The sequence below is a fragment of the Lynx rufus genome, unplaced genomic scaffold (genome assembly GCF_022079265.1).
Source record: "Lynx rufus isolate CCGP_SWC_20201006 ecotype Redwood Valley unplaced genomic scaffold, mLynRuf1.p SCAF_21, whole genome shotgun sequence".
Lineage (NCBI taxonomy): Eukaryota > Metazoa > Chordata > Mammalia > Carnivora > Felidae > Lynx > Lynx rufus.
This window is the reverse complement of record NW_025814836.1, coordinates 9,315,359-9,335,305: the sequence shown is the minus strand read 5'-3', so window position 1 is coordinate 9,335,305 and position 19,947 is coordinate 9,315,359. Positions and strand designations below refer to the sequence as shown.

The window sequence follows — 19,947 nt, the reverse complement described above, 5'->3', positions numbered from 1 at the left end:
AATCTTGACCAAGCCTGAGCTTTCTCAATTTCTTCACCCAGAAAACGGGAAACACCCCCTCACAGGACTCCTGTAAAACTCGGATAAGAAAATGTAAATCTTCGGGCCAAGAAGGTGTTCAGTAAAATGCTACATATTTTCTCTCGTTGATTCATGAGTTCTTGAAAACCTAACGTTATGTGTGAAAGCTCCCTCCCGGGGAGCACCCGTCCGTCCATGCAACATCTAGTCAGGAACCTTCCGTGTGGCACTCACAGGGCTGAGTGCCAGCCTCAGAAGGCACAATCTCTGCAGCTAAGAGGCTGGGGACCTTGCCTCAGAAGAAAAAGAGTAAGTCACCCATGGGGCCGGCCGGAGGCTATGAAGCAACCGTGTTACTCATGAGGTGAGAGGGCCCCTGATATGGTGCCTGGCGTCTAGAAACCGCTCACCATCCATGAGCTTCCTGTGGCCTATTGTGCAAGCAAGAAAACCGAAGCTCACAGAGGTCGGGGGACTTGCCTGCGATCACACAGCAAGGGGCAGCCTCCACGTCCAGGCCTCTCTCCAAATTCCACTGGAAGAGAATCCACATGAGAACGAAAATCCTACATTCAGAGCTGGAAGCAAAGGGTCTTTCTCTTGGGGCTCCGTGAAGTGTTTCAACAAGCCTAATTTGGCTGGGACTTCCTAAAAAGAAACCTGGGCTCTTTCTCCCCATCACGCCGGCCCCTGGCTGTGCCAAGACCCTTTCTAAGTGGATGGCATTGGGAACTGCAGACTGGCCACAGCTGGGCCTTGGCACGGCTTCCCCTGTGGAGCGGAGAGGACGGCCGAGCAGCTGGAAGCCTTCAGAGCCACTGCTGGGGGTCGGGACACCACAGTCCCCTCAGACTAAATGGTCACGCTTTTCAGGAGGACAGCCGGGGTCCACTCAACTCGCACAGGGGCTGACACAGGCTCTGGGTGTATTGGTGGCTGTCACAGCCTCTTGTCATGAGGGGAAGTGGTCTGGTACCTCGGTTCCTCTGTCGGCCGGGTCCCACCACCAACACTGGCTCTGGAGCTCCACTCCGTGCTGATGGCCACAGGCCTCGGGGCCAAGGGATATGGGACAGATGCAAACAACCTGGTCTTTGGGAGAACCGCCAGCATCAGCAGCTACCCCAGGATGAGGATATACAAGACGGCCACTCATTCATTCCTGGGCAGGGTACCTCGCAGGGGTGGGGGCAGAAAATGGGGACAGTGGGTCCATCTGAATATTATACAAGTTTCCTAGGAAACATCAAGACCATCGATTTCACATTCCGGAGGAAACCATAAAGGCATCTAGACTCCTCACCCACACTGAGGGTCAGAAGCACCAAGGATATGAGAAGCACCAAGGAGGTGAGAAGCCAAGTTTTAGAAAGAGCCATTGCTATCCTGGGAGTCCCCTCTCTACCCTCCAGAGGGGAAGAAGAATTGAGGGTGTTCCCCCTTCCCCTCAAATCTCACAAGCAGGGCACAGAGAGGACCTCTTGTAACCTTCATATTGTCCCCTGCAGCATAGGGCACACAATGGACAGACACCCCCCTGGACGATAGGAGACATGCACTGGGCTGGCACACTGCTCTGATGGTAGAGTGAGGGTGAGGCAAGACCGTACCCCTAAAGTCTGTCCAAAGGTTAAGCACCATGGACCATATGTGATGGATAACTGCCGAGGGCCCAGCAAGAGAGAGGCTGGGCATGCTGGGCCTTACGGAAATGCATTCACTGAGGCCAAAGGCACTCAGCAGAGCCTATCCCAGAGAGTGTAAGGGTAGGGTTCCCTGGAGACCTCAGACAGTGCTCAGGAAAGACAGCTCTTTTTAAAAAGCCAGCTAGTGGGGCACCTGGGTGGCTCAGTCGGTTAAGCTCCCAACTCAGCTCAGGTCATGATCTCACAGTTTGTGAGTTCGAGCCCCGCATCAGACTCTGTGCTGACAGCTCGGAGCTTGGACCCTGTCTCCCTCTCTCTCTCTGCCCCATCCCTGCTGATACTCTATCTCTGTCTCTCTCAAAAATAAACATTAAAAAAAAAGCCAGCTGGTCTAGGGGGAACACATGTGAAACGACAATGACAGTACCAGCCAAGTAATAGCTTCTTGATTGCCCTCCCCCACTCCTTCCCTCTGAGGGCATCAGAACCTGAGCAAGATAAGGAGCGGGAGGAAGAGAGGACATCACCCTTTCCCCAACTCCAGGCTTCCTGGGAACACCTCCAGAAACAGGTGAGTACCTCCCTGAAGCAGGGAGAGGCCAGACACCAAGGGCGACCAAGGGCCCTCTAGGCGGAGGGTGTCAGAAAGGGCAGAGGGCTTGGCTTGCATGGTGACTTTGGGGATGGTCCAAGGAAGCAGGACTTTGCTCTATAGATTGGGTGTTGTTGGGAAGCAGGTGCAGGTCAGGGATTGTGTGTCCAGACAGTCTGCAGGGAAGGCAGTCCAGAGCAAGGTGAAGAAACAGTGGTCGCTGATTTTAATCGAGAGACGACATTTGCTGTTTTGCAGTTTGCACCCCGACCTTGCTTGTGTCTGTGCTTAGACACGGTTATGAAGTGGCCTTGTTCTGTGACACTTCATCACGGCCTCGGGGTCATCTTGCCTGGTGGTGGTGCTCCATGGTGCCTATGGGACACCAGGCCTGGGCTGAGAGGGTCCCACCAAAACCAGGGCCCAGCTCTAGGGGCCAGGCCAGCTCCTGGACACCAGGGGCTGCTTTTCTCTTTCTCTGCAAAGTCAGCGGTTCTCAACAAGGCCTGCAAGGCCATATGGTCTGGTCCTTCCAGCTCTCCAGAGTCAGAGCCCATCTCTGCTATAGCTACACTGGCCTTTCTTTTCTTTCTTTTTTTTTTAAGTTTATTTATTTATTTTGAGAGAGAGAGAGACAGTGTGTGTGTGTGTGTGTGCGTGCGTGTGTGTGTGCGTGTGTGTGTGCACGTACAAATAAGGGAGGGGCAGAGACAGAGTGTGAGAGACAATTCTAAGCAGGATCTGCACCATCAGCACAGAGCCTGATATGGGTTTCGAACTCACGAACCATGAGATCATGACCTGAACCTAAATCAAGGGTCAGATGCTTAACCGACTGAGCCACTCAGGCACCCCCTACACATGCCTTTCCTCCCCTAGCTACTACCTACCTCCCAGAACTCAACTGTAACTCCTCAGCATCCCCAGGACAAGATATCCTAGTCCCACCTCCCTCTCCTACCACTAGTGTAATTGTGTGTGTTTTCCTGGGAGCCCCTCACCACGTTGGTCCCTTCTTAGACTGTAAACTTCACGACAGCCAGGACTTCCTCCTCTTCTGCTTCACCGGAAGTGTTGCTGAGGTACCATGTCGGGAAGGGTATGTGAGCCGGACAGAGATGCTGCGATCAACTGGCAATGTCGGCCATCCTCTTCAAACCATAAAGGCTGGGACATTCTCCCCATTGGGACACAGAGGAGCTGGACTCCAGACTGATATTCCCCATCCCCACCGATTACATTTGAATAGAGTTGAATTAGGAGCACCAACTCTTTTGCCCCACAGTCAAAAATCCACATATAACTTTTGAATCCCCCCAAATTAAATCACAAATAGCCTATTGCTGACTGGAAGTCTTACCAATAACATAAACAATAGATCAACACATATTATATGTATTATATACTGTATTCTTACATAAAGTAAGCTGGAGGAAAAAAACATTAAGAAAATAATATAAGGGGTGGGGTGCCTGGGTGGCTCAGTTGGTTGAGCATCTGACTTTTGATTTCAGCTCCGGTCATGATCTCATGGTTCATGAGATGGAGCCCCTCATCGAGCCTGCTTAGGATTTTCTCTCTCTCTCTCTCTCTCTCTTTCTCTATCTCTCTTAAAAATAAACTTAAAAAAAAGAAAGAAAATCATAAGGAAGAGAAAATACATTTATAGGACTGTCCTACACAAAATCCACACATAAGTGGACCCACCCACACAGTTCAAACCCACTTTGTTCAAGGGTCACATGTAGTTAGAAATCTGATAAATGAAATTGGAATCAAATAAATGGGCAGTCTCCCGCAGAACCTCAGGATTCTGCAACCCACCTCGTGCAGGTTCCTCCCACTCTGTTCTGCAAACTTCCCCCTCTTACTAACCCTTCATCCTTCTGTCCCCCCTCACCCAGGCCAGGTGCTGGGTGATCGCAAACCAACAGACAATCCCAATTTAATCACTCACCCTTCATTGGCAGATTTTAATGACTTAATTTTCAAGGGGCTATATTGATATCCTGGGGCTGCCACGATAATTACTGCAAATTTGGTGGCTTAAAACAACAGATCTTTCTCCTTTAACCGTTTTGGAGACGGAAGTCCCAAGTCAAGGGGTCACAGGGCCATGCTCACCTTCACAGGCTCTAGGGATGATCTGGGTGACTCAGTCATCCTAGTGGTCACACAAGCTTCTTCTTTATGTGCCAGTATCTCCTCCTCTGTCTCTCATAAGGACACTTGTCTGTGGATTAGGACCCATCCAGGTAATCCAGAATGATACCATTTTAAGATCCTTAATTTAATTACACCTGCCACGACCCTTTTTCCAAATAAGGCAACATTCACAGGTTTCTACGGACTTGGACATGGACATGTGTTTTGGGGAGTCACCCTTCAACCCACTGCTGGGGCCAACTTTTCTCCCCTTTGTTACTTTGTGTCTAAGAAGCAATCCGCATGCTTCCTGGCACTCAGCGGGTGCTTGCTCAAAGGTGGCTGATCTTATGCCCCCCGCCTGCCATGTTCTCAGGGTCACATCTCTCTTATTCATTCATCCCTTCCACATGGACCAAAATGTCTTTGGGAAGTTGATCATGCTCTGTTTGGCTGACTACACTTTCACAAATGGCTATTTTTTCAAAACCGGTCTCATTGTTTAATGTCAATTGCCAACTGGTTCATTTGCTTAATGCCAATATTAGCTAAGTGACACTGTCATCATCCATTTGCAGACACTCAGTCTAACATCTCAACAGTCAGAACTCCCCTTCCCTCGGCCCACATCAGACTCATGCCAAAGCCATACTCTGGAGCCATGAGCTTATCACATTGCCTTTTCTGACTCTGTGCTTCTTTGGAAATGTTGTGTCCCTGCTGAGGCAGCATCACACGAGGAGACACCTTGGAGGCAAGACAATGGAAACCCTCCTTGGCCTTCTCAAGGAATCTCTTCTGTTTCCTGACGCCCGCTGTAGCCAGACATCAGCAAAGAAAATATTCATGACATAATTAAAGAAAAAAAAAAAAAAAGCAGTACATCGATGTTCACAGCAGTATTATTCACAATAGCCAAGAAGTGGGAATAACTCAAGTGTCCACTGATGGATGAAAAGATAAACAAAATGTGGCCTTTCCATCCAATGGAGTATTACTCAGTCTTAAAAAGGAAGGAGATTCTGGAACCTGGGGGATGAACCCATCCCCTCTCTCCTCCTTCCCAGACCTGCCCACCTCCATCATTCTGGGAGGCTTGGAACACTGAAGAAGCCCCTTAGATCTAATCAGATGGGAGCAAGGAACAGACACAACTGGGGGCTCCAGGGGGCTGCTGGGATGGAAGCCCCATACCCGGGCCCCAAACTCAAGACCTCTGCTGGGTCTGATTCCCCTTCGCTTCCCAGCTTCCTTCACCCCTCCTGCCAGCCCACCCTACCGCCGCTGCTGTCCTTCCTCCTGCCCCCACAGGTATAGGATCTGTATACCCTGCACCAGCACTGACTTCCCCAGCTAGAAGCTGAAAGCATCTTCTTTACTTCTCTCAGAGCAGGAGAACTGCGAGGAGGCACAAGCTACCCCTGGAGGGACGGGTGTGTCCTGTCTCTGTGCGTTCCACGACACGGGACCAATTCAGAAGAGGCATCGGGGGTGTTTATGTATCCAGCCAGCAAGCAGTTAGCAATTGCAGCGGGGACCAAAGGCAGTGTGGGAACAGTAGGACCTACCTTGGAAGGCACTGTTCGTGAGGCCTGCTCAAGCCCTCTTCCAGCTGGGCCAGTGGTGTGTGGGTGCAGGGGATAGGCCCACTCAAAGCCCCTGCCCCAGAGCCCAGAACCACCCCCGTACCATCACAAGCCTGCATGGGCCTCTTGACAGACCCATCCTCTGTAGGGAGGCCACACCATTGGTGGTGCGTGCTTAGGCTGCACACGAGGAAGTTGGATAAAGCTCGAATGTCTGGTCACATGGCCCCTCACAGACAGAGCCTGGGGTGGGGAGCAGCCTGGGGCTGGGTTCCAGACCTCTCTTCTCTATCACTTTCTCATGCAGTATTTATAAAGCACTAAAATCCCTTATTTGAAGCAGGCCTTTCATGTCATTACAAAAAAATAGATCTACCAAGGTAGGAGGGGAGAAAATATTTTACTAAAAATATAACAAGTTATAACTTAGTAAATATTTTTGCATATCGTATTTGCGTGTTCCCTTGTGCCCTTGCTTCAGGGCCTGAAGATATTAGGGGCAGGCCCAGGGGAGCCCAGGCCCCCAGGGGAGGAGTGTAGTGTCCCCTACCCCACCCCCGGCCCACCTTGGGTGACTTCCTGGGACATGTTCCCTGCTAAGCAATGAATCCCGCCAGGGCAGCCGAGGGTGCGTGGCCTGGTGCAGAGTCTCAGAAGGAAGGGTGTAGATACAGAGGAAAGGGGTCTGCACCCCACCCCTACCCTGGAAGCCTAGCCCTCGCCAAGCCCATCCTGTGGTGTATTATGGCATCCATTGGCGGCCCTGTGCCCCCCAGGCTAATCTGAAGAAAGGGGAACTTCAGCCTGTCCAGACTGTGAGGGCTGGGGGTAAAGTTTCCAGTTCAAACTTTCAAATACCCCATTCACAGATGCGTTCTTTGCAGTATTTCCAATCTTTGTTTATACAATGTCATTCTTCATGTGGCTTTGCTGACTGAATAACAAACCATACTTAAATTTTATTTATAAATATTTTTGGTAAATAAGTAATACATTTGTAAAAATGATTTTGTACTATTTATAACAAATTTACAAACCTGAAAAAAATTTTGTCCAATAAGGATGTCATTTGTTTGCTCTGAAAGGATGACCCTTCTTCATATATATGTGTATATATGAAGCCCTCACTTGAAATTGCCCATGCACAATCCATAAAGGAGTTTTCAGCACTGCCTGGTGGGAGACAAGTTTAAGGAGCCGGCTCCCCCTCAGCCAGGTGCAGGGACCACGTCCTATGGGCCAGGCTGGCCAAGTGCTGTAGTCCCAAGGACATGTACTTGGTGGCTGGTTGTCTTTGGTCCCGGCTGAGATCTCTGAACCATCGCCAGGGCTGGTGGGAACAGCTTGGGAATGCCCAGAACTGTGGGAGAGGCTCCAGGCTCAGCAGCAGCTGCTCTGAGGCTCCCAGCAGCTCCCATGGGTGCTGCAGAGGCTGGCCAGGCCTGGGTCCAACTCACCCCACAGGATGCTGAAGGATATGACTCCTTCACAAGAACTGATCTATTCTAATATTTGGGTCTCATCCAGGTCATTCGCTGGTTCCTAACCACAGGGCGTGGACACTTTTCTCCTTTACCTGCAAACTAGAATTCCCGGGGTTCTCCTGGGACACTCCATCTGCCTCTCGCTTCTCCACTTTTAGTAGCCCTTTGCACCTGCCTAGAGTGCAGTCTGTTCCCTTCCAGAAGCTACATACCTTCCATCCCAGCTCAATCCCTATCCCTTCCACCATGACCTCCCCAAACCCATCTCAGCCATCCTTGGGGTACCCCCTCCCTTTCTGTCACTCATGGCATTTATGCTTATCAGGAGATCACCAGACACCCTAACTTTCCTGAGGTCATCCTGATAGCAAAAACTCCACCCGGGTGTCCCCACGTGCCATCCAAATGCCCTAGAAATCACATGGAATGAAACACACCCATAAGATTAGAACGAAAACATGCCAACAGCAGAAATAAGAGCATCTCAGTTACTTGGAGAAAAGTCCTTTCCCTGTGAAGCCGCTGAAGCCAGGTCCCACCTGCAGTGACTGACTTCCCTGGTGGAGACGTGGGCACTGGGCTTTGGAAGAGCTCACAGCACCTCCAATGCAGGGGTTCAGGGCTCATCAAGAGTGGAGGGCCGGAGACTGAGCCTCTTCCCCAGCCAGCCCTGTACCTGCCGGGGAGAGTGATGGGGGGAAGGGGCATTATTTCAGGCCCTCGAGAGCCCCCCTGACCAAGACCACGGTCAAGGGAGCCCTGGTTACCGATTGCTGGTACGCAGCTCCCTGTCTGGGGGCCTGGGCTGCCCGCTCTGGATGGAGGTGTGTGCAGCCCCACCATGGTGCTGAGAGATCTAGGACAGGACATCTGGGACACCCTTCCACACAGCTGCAGAGGCACAATTTAAAGATCAAAGTATTCGATATTCAGGTTGAGCTGTTTTAACTTCACTAAGGAATGTGCACATCAGCGCCTTACCGAACTCTCAGGGAACCCTCCTAGGGGCAGTTTAGGGTATGAGGGTGAGCAAGACATCCCAGATCCCTGGGGCCCAGTGCAGGCTGACCTGGTGCTTAGTCTGGGGTCTGCCAGCCCCTCTTTGTCCTGGACAAGACTCCAGGCTCTCAGAGGACCTGGCCCTTCCAAGGTCATCAGAGAGGGAGAGTGGGGCCCTGGGGCGAAAGCAGCAGACACTACCCTCCCGCAGGGGGCTTGTCCTCTGGTGTTTTCCTGCTCAGCCCACTAGGCCAAGAGTTCCTCAGGACTGGCTTAGTCACCAGGGGTCTTGGTATTTCAGCCTCAAGCCAGACAGGACATTTGAACCCTGATGAATGGGTCCCCCTCTTCTCAATGATTCATTTGTCCACGCACTCAGATCATGCACCTTTCATGGGGCAGGCACTTTGCATGACCCAGGGACCCTGTGATGGGTGCGACAGCCAAGGTCCTGCCTGCCGCAGGGATCCATTCCAACAGGAGGCTGACATTAATGAGCACACAAATGAGAAAGTCCGTGCAGTTCACGATACGTGGCGAGAAGAGGATAGGGCCAGTGGGACCCAGAGGTTCCTGGAGTGAGGCGTGCAGGGTCAGGCTGGGTGGTCATGAGGCCAGAGGAGGTCGAATAAACTCAGTGTGTTTACCAAAAAAGTCGAGATTTCACTCAGAGCAATCACCCCAGATCCAAGGGGGAATACCCAAGGAGGCCAAGACTTAGGCAAGCCAGACTCAACATCTTTCAGGGTGTGCAGGTTAGGGACCTAAGCCTAGGGCCAGCCCTGCTTTCCTGGGCAGGTCGTGACTGCCTGTGTGCAGAAGGCCCTGACATCCAGGCCACACCCCAGCCAGTAGATTAGAATCTCTGGGGCTGGAGTACAGACATAGCTCTTTTGTAAGCTCCCGTGGGGATAGTTAGGGAAAGCTTTAGGGGAAGCAGCACAGGAGAGCAGCAAAGCCCCACAGGGGTGGAGTGGGTGAGACCTTTGGGGTCAAATAGGGCTGAGTTTCCATCCTAGCTCACTTAACACAAGTTACTTAAGCTCTCTGAGCCTCAGTTTCTTATCTGTAAAATGGGTCAATACCCACAGTCCAGGTGTGGTATGAATATTGAGTGAAGAGACCCAGATAAAGGCTGGTGTAGAGCCTGCTCCCTACGAGGCAGTGTGTCCTGTGAGCACCCCAAGATTGGAGCAAACAGACCCCAGCAGAACCCAAGCCCCAATCCTAACCCCTCCTGGCTCTGTGAACCTTAGTTTCCCTGGCTGTAAAATGGGGAGAATCAGGATCCATCCTCTGGTAGAAGACGGCACCTCCCAGGGCGAGCCTGCCTGAGCATGTGGCCTCCCACGGTGAGTTGTGTCTAAGGTGGACAGAGGCCCACGATTGCAGAGAATACACCTACAACTCCGCTGGTGGCCTTTCCATGGATGCGGAAGCCGTTACTGTAAAACAGTAGCTTTCCTGCATAAACGGTGTGAGTGGAGAGGCCACCCCCGGGATGTGGTTTCAGTGGAGTGCCTCCAGCCTGCACAGAATTTCACATGGGCCCCGATGTCTCAACTGCCAGATCCAGTGTTTATCAGTGAGCTCAACGGCTGCCAGCAGCGGTGACAGTGAGGCCACCTAGGGAGGCAGTTTGGGAGCCACAGGAAGTGCCATTTCTGAAAAGCCCCCCCCCCCCCTGGGGAGGGGCCTCTGTATCAGCCTCCACATGGGTCTGGCTTCTGCTCGGAAATGCCCTGAGATGAGTGCTCTGGAAAGATCTGGAACCCTGGAGCCCGGTAAGGAGGACCTCAGAGGGACCCTCCGTCTCCTTCTAGTTTCCGTGAAGATCACTCAGGAGCCTCCTCTCCTCTGGGGAAGCTGGGGGGAGGTCTGGTTTCCCTGGAGCCCCTCCTACTCCTACCCTCAGTTCCCTGATCGGTCCCAGCAAGGCCCTGGAGCACAGAAACATACCGGTGACCTCCCCAAGGAAGCACTGGTCCCCGCCAAAGGGGAGGGCAGGTGGGCCTCACTTTCACTCCATCAGCCCCCACCCCGGGATGGAAAAGAGCCCTAAGGCCAGGCCAGGCAGCCAGGACACACCACTTCCTCCACCAAACCTCCAAATATCTAGGCTATTGTTGCTGGAACGAAAGCTGGGGAGTTGTGAGACCCCAGTCTGATAGCCAGGCCAGCAGGGGATGGCAGGGAGGGGAGGCTCACCGGGGGAGGAAGAAGAGGCCAGGCCCCAGGGAGTGGGTCCTGGGGTGGGGGTGGGGGGTAGCCTAGGCCAGGGCCGCTGCCTTGAAGAATCCCAGCCACGCGTGGGTCCTGGGCCAGGTTCATGGCCAAAGAAGCCAGGCATCCTCCCCGCGGGCCCCCGAGGGCCTGCTGTGTCCTGATGCCTGACAACGGAGGGCCCTGTGGGCTGACCTCCCCCCTTGGGACCACCACCGTGAGAGGAGCCTAGCTTCGCTGAGATCATGGAAGCGCACCTACTCAGTTTCCTCAGGGGTACTGGGAACGAGCCCCCCACTGCAGGCTGGTTGGAGCTGGAGTGTCCCCTTTGGGTTGAAGCTGGATTCTCAGCCCAGGGCCCACAGGGCTGATCCCCTGCTGTCCATGAGGGGCATGCTTTGGGAAGGGGCCTACGCTAGACATGGTACCCACAGGCACACTCTCCACCCTGGGAAAGGCTGGCTCGACCACGCAGTAGGTGTCCACGTCGGGGTGGTCTTAAGCCTCTGCACCTCTGAGCCTGCAGTCCCCAGCCCTGCTCTCAGCTCCCATCAGGCAGCTGTGACTCCACTTCCCAGAGGGACAGATGAGGCCCAGAAAGGCTAGCCACCTTGCTCGAGGTTGCACAAGATCCCCGGGGCTCTGAGTCTCCTACACCCACAACCTCCTGGGGCCCAGCACCTCCTAGGCCTTCAAGGTCAGCCAGGTCGGCCCTTTACAAACTTTCTTTGAAAAACCTTCCTCCTTAAAGTCCGACCTGGACGTTCATTCAGTCAAAACTTCAGAGCGTAGACGTGGGTGTGGTTGCCCGAGCCCCGCCCGCCCTGTATGAGACACCCCCCCTCCGAAAAGCCCCCGAGAAACCAAGGAAACCCTCTGACTTACTTTCATTCCAGGGGATGAGGACCTCACACTATGGGTGGGGAAGCAAGACAGTGGCGGCAGGGTGTGTGCTGAGGCCGCAGGGAGAGAGGCAGATGTGGGCTGCCCCCCTACAGCCCGCCTTCGGTTCACACTGGAAATCCATTCACACTGGCTTCTGCGGCCTGCAAACCACACTCACCCTGGCTCCTGCCGGAACCCTGATGCGTCCCATATTTCTGGTCGGACAGCCAGGAAAACTCAGTCTCCTCCTTGTGATCGCCAATCCGTTTCCCGTTGGAGGAGCTGACTTTGAACAAAGACCCCTTTGTGAGTGGCTTTGGGGCAGGGAGATGGGAGAACATGGCATAAGTAATATGCGAAACGGCGACCCCGATCATTTTTTGTTCCTCCCTGGTGAACGTGAAATCAAAACCACTTCTTCGGAGACGAGCAAGCGGAGCCAAGCTTCTCCGGCCTGGACGTGTGGGCCTCCGGGCCAGAGGGACAGCCGCCGTGCCATCAAGGGCAGCAGGGCTGGCTGCGAGCACGCCAGCCTGCTGTGGCCCTACCCCGCCAGGCCAGGCATCGCAGGGCATGGCATTAGTACATTTTCCCGCAGCTGCAGGAAGTCCAGCTTGTGCAGGAGGAAACTTGTTTTGGGAGGGGAAAGAAAATGGCCATATCCCTCCCTTCCCAACCCCCTGCCTCCCCCCCTCCCGCCCCCGTTCTCAACCGTGCATGTCCTCCCAAGCTTGTCTTCAGTCTCTTCCAGCCGATGACACCGATACCTCGGGCAGAGACAGAGTCAGAGGGCCAGCCCCAGGGCCCCTGCAGGAGCTGGCCCGGGGCTGCCGCTGTCCTCCTGCCCTCCCCAGCTCCGGGGACACTGGCCTCCAGCTCCCTGCCTGCGGTTTCTTCACACACTCTGTACTCTGTCAGCTGCTTGGCCGGTGCCTCCATGGCCTCTTCTCTCTCTAGCCAAACCCCATCTTTTCCCTCAAGTTCAAGGCATATGTCACCTCCTCAGGGAAGTCCTCTCTGATTTGGTTCCCCTCCCCCACCCCCTTTCTCTAACACTCAACATGGGGCAGCGTGGAGCTGTCTCAAATCTGCCCCCTCAGCCCAGCAAGGTCCTCACTGAGGATGTAATCTGAGTTTGTGCCCCTTCATTGTCAGAGGTGCACAGGGGCTGCTCAGGGGCAGTGAGGGCCCAACAGGACCTCCAGGACCAGTAGCAGTCAGTGGCCCAATTGGGCCACCCCTAGGGGCCCAGAGCAGGCAGCAGCCCCCGGAGGACCTGCTTAGGAGAGCTCTAGAACTTTCCTGGGACAAGGACAGGAATGTCATTCTGATTTCACCCATTCACATGTGCCTGCAGGTTGGAGGCCTTGAGATTTTCACTCTGGCCGTAAGATTTCCCCGCATCTCCTCTGCTCCAAGCCCAGGACTTCCCAGTCCACACTTCCCAGTCCACACTGGCCACTCAGATCCCTGTTCCAGTCCCACCCCAGCACTTCCCTGGCCAACCCCACATGTCTTTGGGGCTTTGCTCAGTGGCCAGAGCACAGGCCCTAACCTCACCCCCACAGTGTTCTGTCCTATGGAGCAGGTAGGTGAGCAAGCTCGTGTCATGAACATGGAGAGGACCAAGTGATGTGTACCAAACAGGCTCCACAGCTCAAGTGCCGGCACCGGGTGGAGATGCCACAGGCCCGGCAAGCTCTGAAGTGGTCACCCTGTCACAGCAAGTGGGGACTCACTTCTGCAACATGGCGTCACCCACCTCATCAGGTGGATGCCGTTCTTTGGAATCTCTTCTTTTCGTTTTGTTTGTAACTTTTGAATGGTCTTGGGGGGATGGGTCCATAACAGCTACAAACAGAAGAGGGTCATGCCTGCTCTCACGTTTTCATGTACTTAAGGAACGTTATAATGAAAATCATCTAGATCAGTACTAGGCATCCAAGATAATTTTTTCTTCTAAAAGGGGAGTGGGGAGGGTCCTGCATTATTTGGGTTTAAGAAACACTGTGATCAAGGGACGCCTGGGTGGCTCAGTTGGTTAAGTGTCCAACTCTTAGTTTCGGCTCAGGTCATGATCTCACGGTTTGTGAGTTCAAGCCCCAATTCAGTCTCTGTGCTGACGGTGCAGAGCCTGTTTGGGATTCTGTCTGCCTCTCTCTCTGTGCCTCCTCTGCTTGCATGCTCTCTCTCTCTCTCTCTCTCTCTCTCAAATAAATAAACTTAAGAAAAACACTGTGATAAAATAATCAATCCCGTCTGAAGTGTCAATAATCAATAAGGGACTTCGTGAGGCCTGGAAGAGGGTCAAAAACCCAGAGACAACTTTGGGTTTGAACTCACATTCTTTTATGAGCTCTGACCTGGGAAAAGGAACTTGGAGTCTCTGAGGCAGTTTTCACATCTGAAAACCAGAGCACTAGTAAAGATTAGGCCGTCTCTATCCTCTGGCATCACTCTTCCCAAGGCAGACGTGCTGCACCCTGGAGAGACACCTTGAGCCAAGAAAAGCCCTTCCCCAGTGAGGATGCCAGGCCCCTGATGAGCAGGATAGGAGAGGGTTTGGCGGGGGCCTCTGGAGCAGTGGCCCCCAAGACCCATGAGGGGCCAGCTTCCCTTCGGGCTATGAGGCAAGGACTCCGTCACCTGACGCTCTCAAATCCAAACCAAAGGGTGAACTCAGCCTCCCCTATGCCCTCCGGTGCTAGCACAAGAAAAGCTATCGCCCCTGACCTTAAAGCAGAAGGGCTCCAGCAGGTGTGACCCCGAGAGCTGGTGCTATCAGGTCACACAGATGAATTTCCAGAGCGTTTAAGCCAACAGACTTTTGTGTGCCTCTCCGAGCAGGCAGGACCTCCTGACCTGAGCTGAGGTCAGAGAGGTCAAGCCGGTGCCCTTGCGAGACCCAAAGCCCCTGGTCCCGGTCAACAGCCTGCCAGCCTCTGAAGGACCCAGCATGACGCAGGGGAGCTGGGCCCAGGCCAGGAGGCTGGGGACAGAAGGGCTGAGGTCTTCCCAGTGAGGGGCTGTGGTCATCACCAGCTTGGCTCCGTGAGGGACCCTCAACTAGCCTTGATGACTGCCCTGGACATTTGAGGACTGGGCTCAGGGTCCACCCAGCAGGGACCAGTGCGATGTACTGACAAGGCAAAGATCTGATTTATTTTTACTTTTCAGGGTTGCCCCCATCAAAGTGAAGGCTCTATTTAACCAGTGGCCACTAAAAATAAATATTTAAACACCACATTTGTGTGGCTGGGCCAGGCCACGTTGGGCCTCAGAGGCAAGCCGGCTCCCCCTCAGCCTGCTGGGACAATGACACCCTCGTGCCTCCAGCACTGGAGGGGCCAGGACTGGCCTAGAAAGAGGACAAACCCTGTGATGTCCACGCGCATCCCCACGTCCCAACCTCTGGGGAAAACACTGACTGATCCGGAAAGAAGGTCAGAAGGAGACCAAGAAAGGAAACGCCTCTCCAGAGCATTCTCTCCACACGAGAGTGTGAGCGGCCCTGCAAGAATGCCCTCGCCTCCCCCGAATCCTTGGCCCGTGGGGGCCCCACTGAGACATCAGACACCAGCACCCTGGCCCCGGCCCAGGCCAGACACCACACACGGCAGGGGGTCCCGGGGCAGGGCTGGCCGGGGCCTCCAGCTGGGAGAAAGCCAGGCCGGAGAGAAGCAAGTCCCCACCCTGCCGGCAACCTTCTGCTGTTTTCCAACCCTGAGATGTCCGAATGCAGCTTTATTGTGAGGAGGCCAGGCCGTGGAGGCAGGAAGGCCTCTGGAAAGAGCGAGACAGAAACAGAGACAGAGAAAAGAAAGACACACAAAGAAGAGAGAAGACAGAGATAGAAAGAGACAAGAGACAGACGGAGAGGGAGAGAGACCTTCTAATGCTCAGACAGGGTAAGGGCAGCCGGAGAGCGGAGTAAGGCGCTCAGGTCCCTGCTGGACCCCCGGGCCCCCCCTGAGCTGCCGCCCTGCTGGACCGATGCCCCAGCCCGTGCCGGAACAGAGCTCCCCGCTGCCGAGGCCCGGCTCCCACTCGCTGACCCTGTCCTGGAGGGCATCCCGGGCCACCTCTCCCCAAATGAAGCTGGACCTGGAGTCACACAGGGGATGGACAGAAGCTACAGCTCACCCGGTACAAGAGCCTTGGGCTGCGCTATGAAGTAAGGTTTTCGGGAAGCCCGTGACTGTGTTGCGAATAGCGCACCGTGCTAGTTTGTTCAGCTGTATCTTGTGGATTAAAACACTGTCAGGTTTGTTCATATGCTGAGCACACCTCATGCTTGCCGGCTTGTTTTTTTCTGAATCTATTTCTTCTTCCTTCCTCCCTCTCCCATTTCTTTCTTCCCTCCTTCCTTTTTCCTTCCTTCTCTCCCTCATTCCTTCCCTCCCTCCATCCTCCCTTCTTTCCTTCTTTCCCTCCCTCCATCCTTCCTTCCCTCCCTCCCTCCCTCCTTCCTTCCCTCCCTCCCTCCCTCCTTCCTTCCTTCCCTCCCTCCCTCCCTCCTTCCTTCTTTCCCTCCCTCCCTCCTTCCCTCCATCCTTCCTTCCTTCTCTCCTTCCCTCCCTTCTTTCCTTCTTTCCCTCCCTCCATCCTTCCTTCCTTCCCTCCCTCCCTCCATCCTTCCTTCCTTCCCTCCCTCCCTCCCTCCTTCCTTCTTTCCCTCCCTCCCTCCTTCCCTCCTTCCTTCCTTCCTTCCTTCCTTCCTTCCTTCTTCCCTTCCTTCCCCTCCCTTTCTTTCCCTCTTTTCTTTTTTCTTTTCTTTTCTCTTTCTTTCTTTCTTTTTTTAATATATTGAAATGCTCCAAGAGCACAAGTGTGGCCAGGACTTGCCTCCAACCTGAGGTCACCTAGAAGGCTGCTGTGGCTCTGTAAGTGCCCTCACTGAGAGCATGACAGTCTTCCCATGGACCCCATCACAGGCCCCAGGACCTACAGCAGTCCCAGGGAAAGCCTTGTACCCCAAAATGCTAAGACCTTTGAATCCTTTGCCCCTTAGAAGTCACTGGAATCAGGGACCCTGAAAGCCAGGGTAGCCTGGGCAGCCACCTGGCTGTGGCACATGAGAGGGCCCCTAGCTGGGGCTGAGAAACCAGGAAGAAAGGGGATCCAAAGCAGGTACTCAGCCTACCTGGGAGGACTGGCCCAGGTTCCCAATGCAGTGCCCACTTTGGGTAGCAGGCATTGGACACTAAGGGGAATGTGGCATGCCTGATGCTCGTCTCTGGCCCTGATCTAGCTGGATGTTATTACCAAGGATATCTTCTTTTGTCTTCTCTCACCCTCTGGAAATATCTTGGGAGACTCTCAGTGATAGGAAATAGCCCACCTTTCTCATCCCATAATATAACTTGCTTACATATTTTTTCCCATTTGATGTTCACAACAGCACCACTTCTCTCCTGTCACACTGATCTCTATGCTGTTCCTTGAACACACCACATGGTTTCTTGCCCCAGGACCCTTGCACATGCTCTTCCTCCTGGCTTAAATACTCTTCCTCATGCTGCATTCCCTTCACTCAGGTTTCTATCAAATGGCCCCTCCCCTGAAAAGGGGGACACCCCCTGAACAGCCTCGTGTAATCTATGTATAATCCAGAATTTCCTTGTTCTTAGAAGATACAAACTGGTGTGTTTAGAGATTGTTGTGAATTCAAAATGGTCACAGATACTTTGGAGATTCTTTGCAGCTTCTTCCATCAAAAGGCACAGTCTGTGTCCACACCCTTCTAAGATGTGCCGACTTGTAAATTTGCTTTGAGCTGCAGAGTGTGGCACAGATGATGCCGTGTGACTCCAAGCAAAAACTCAAGACACTTGCAGCTTCCATTTTCATTCCTTTGGAACTCCCTGGGAGGAGGCCTGAGCCAGCCTGCTGGAGAGGCACGTGCAGGAGAACCCGGGCAGCAAGCCGACGGCCCAACCAACTACCAGGGTTGTGAGTGGGGCCACCTGTTGACCTGTTTGGAAAGAATATCTCACCGAAACAACACAGAAGAGTCAAGGTCAAGTCAACTTATATTTTTGTTTTTTAAATTTTTTTAAATGTTTATTTATTTATTTTGAGAGAGAGAAAGCGCGAGCAGGGGAGGGACAGAGAGAGAGAGAGAGAGAGAGGGAGACACAGAATCCGAAGCAGGCTCCAGGCTCCAAGCTGTCAGCACAGAGTCCGATGCAGGGCTCGAACCCTTAAACCACGAGATCATGAGCTGAGCTGAAGTCAGAAGCCCAACCAACTGAGCCACCCAGCACTCCAAATCAATTTACATCTTTCAAAATAAGATGGAGGAGACAAACATAAATAAAACTTCAAATAGCTACATCTATGGTCTATAGATTTTCACTAAGGGTGCCAAGACAAGTTAATGCGTGAAAGAAAAGCTTTTTCAAAAAATGATTTGGGGACAATTGGATATGCACCGGCAAAGAAGTGAAATTGGACCCCCCAACTCATATCATATAAAAAAATTAATTCAAAATAGATTTTTAAAAAATGTCCAAGGGGCACCTGGGTGGCTCAGTCGGTTGAGCGTCCAACTTCGGCCCAGGTCATGATCTCACGGTCCGTGGGTTTGAGCCCCGCATCGGGCTCTGTGCTGACAGCTCGGAGCCTGGAGCCTGCTTCCGATTCTGTGTCTCCCTCTCTCTCTGACCCTCCCCTGTTCATGCTCTGTCTCTCTCTGTCTCAAAAATAAAAAACATTAAAAAAAATTTTTTTTAAATGTCCAAAAGTGAGAGCTAAAGCTGAAATACTCTTGGAAGAAAACATAGACATAAATCTTGATCTCGTATAAGGCAATAGTTTCTTAGATATGATACCATAAGCAAAAAAGGAAAAAAATAAATCAATTGGACATCATCAAAACTAAACACTTTTGTGTCTTAAAGCACACCATCAAAAAAGTGAAAGACAACCCAGAGAATGGGAGAAAATATTTATGAATCATACATCTGATAAGGGATTTATTTCTGGAATATGTAAAGAATTCTAAAAACTGAGAATAAGACAAATAATTTGGCTTTAAAATGGCAAAGGATTTGAATAGACAGTTCTCCAAAGAAGATTTACAATGAGTGTTTGTACAAAAACACGTACAAAAAGATATTTAACATGATTAGTTATTAGGGAAATGCAAATCAAAACCACAATGAGATTCTACTCCAAATACATTAGGATTACTCTAATTTTAAAAAGGCAGATAATAAGTATTTACAAGAATGTAGAGAAATTGGGACACTTAAACATTGCTAATGGGAATGCAAAATCACGCAGCCACCTTGGAAAACAGTGTGGTGGGTCCTTTAAAATGTAAACGTAGAGTTACTATATGAGCCAGCAGTTCCACTTTTGGGCATATACCCAAGAGAAATGAAAGCATATGTCTCCACAAAATCTTGTACATGAATCATCACAGCAGCATTACTCATAATAGTCAAAAAGTACGAACAACTCAGATGTCCATCAACTAATGAATGGATAAAGAAACTATGGTATATCCATAAATTTAAAGGCCTGCATCGGATTCTGTGTCCCCCCCCCCTTTGCCCCTCCCCAGCTCACACCCTGTCTGTCTCTCTCTTCCCCAAAATTAAACATTTTTTTTTAATTAAAAAAAAAATTGGGGCACCGGGTGGCTGAGTCGGTTGGGCGTCCGACTTTGGCTCAGGTCGTGATCTCACAGTGAGTTCGAGCCCCACATTGGGCTCTGTGCTGATGGCTCAGAGCCTGGAGCCTGCTTCAGATTCTGTGTCTCCACTCTCTCGACCCCTCTCCCACTCATGTTCTGTCTCTCTCTCTTTTTCTCTCTCGAAAATAAACATTAAAAAAAAAACTTTTTAAAAAAGATAGCAGTCTGACTTGGTGTCAATGTCATTATTGTCCAGTTTTCTACAGATGGCCCCCTCTTTATTGCCTAAACACAAGCCGAAGGCTCCATCATTCTGCCCTTGCTTCACCACCTACACTTTCTGTTCCCCAATGCCTTTTAGTTCTTATTTTAGCCAACCCTCTGGAGAAACTTAAGAGGTTAGCTATTATAGTCCCCGTTTTACAAATGAGGCCCAGAGAGCGAGTGGTTTGTGCAGGAGCTAGGAGGAGGGATCAGAGCCTGAAGCCAGGTCTGCCATCTTGGTTCAGGGCCTAGCTTCCCACCTGTGGGACCCCACCCAGACTGGCCTCTCTCATTGCTGCCACTGATTGGTCTACTCACCACATTTCTGCTGTCAGACTCACCCCAGGTGGGTCATGTTCCTAGGAAACTGTCCTCAGCTCAGTGTCTGTTATAAGCCTGGATAGAACCTGGGAATTCCTTCACACTAAGGTGCCCAGAGCTGATAACAGCCTCTTTTCTC

The 19,947-nt window shown here is 52.2% G+C and overlaps 1 long non-coding RNA gene across 1 annotated transcript; it reads left to right on the top strand.

Moving 5' to 3' along the window:
- Nucleotides 1-373: 373 nt before the first annotated feature.
- On the top strand, nt 374-5,315 carry LOC124517264 (uncharacterized). The gene is made up of 3 exons (XR_006963402.1): nt 374-1,371; nt 2,050-2,238; nt 4,983-5,315. It is a non-coding gene; the product is annotated as an uncharacterized LOC124517264 (long non-coding RNA).
- The last annotated feature ends 14,632 nt before the right edge of the window (nt 5,316-19,947 follow it).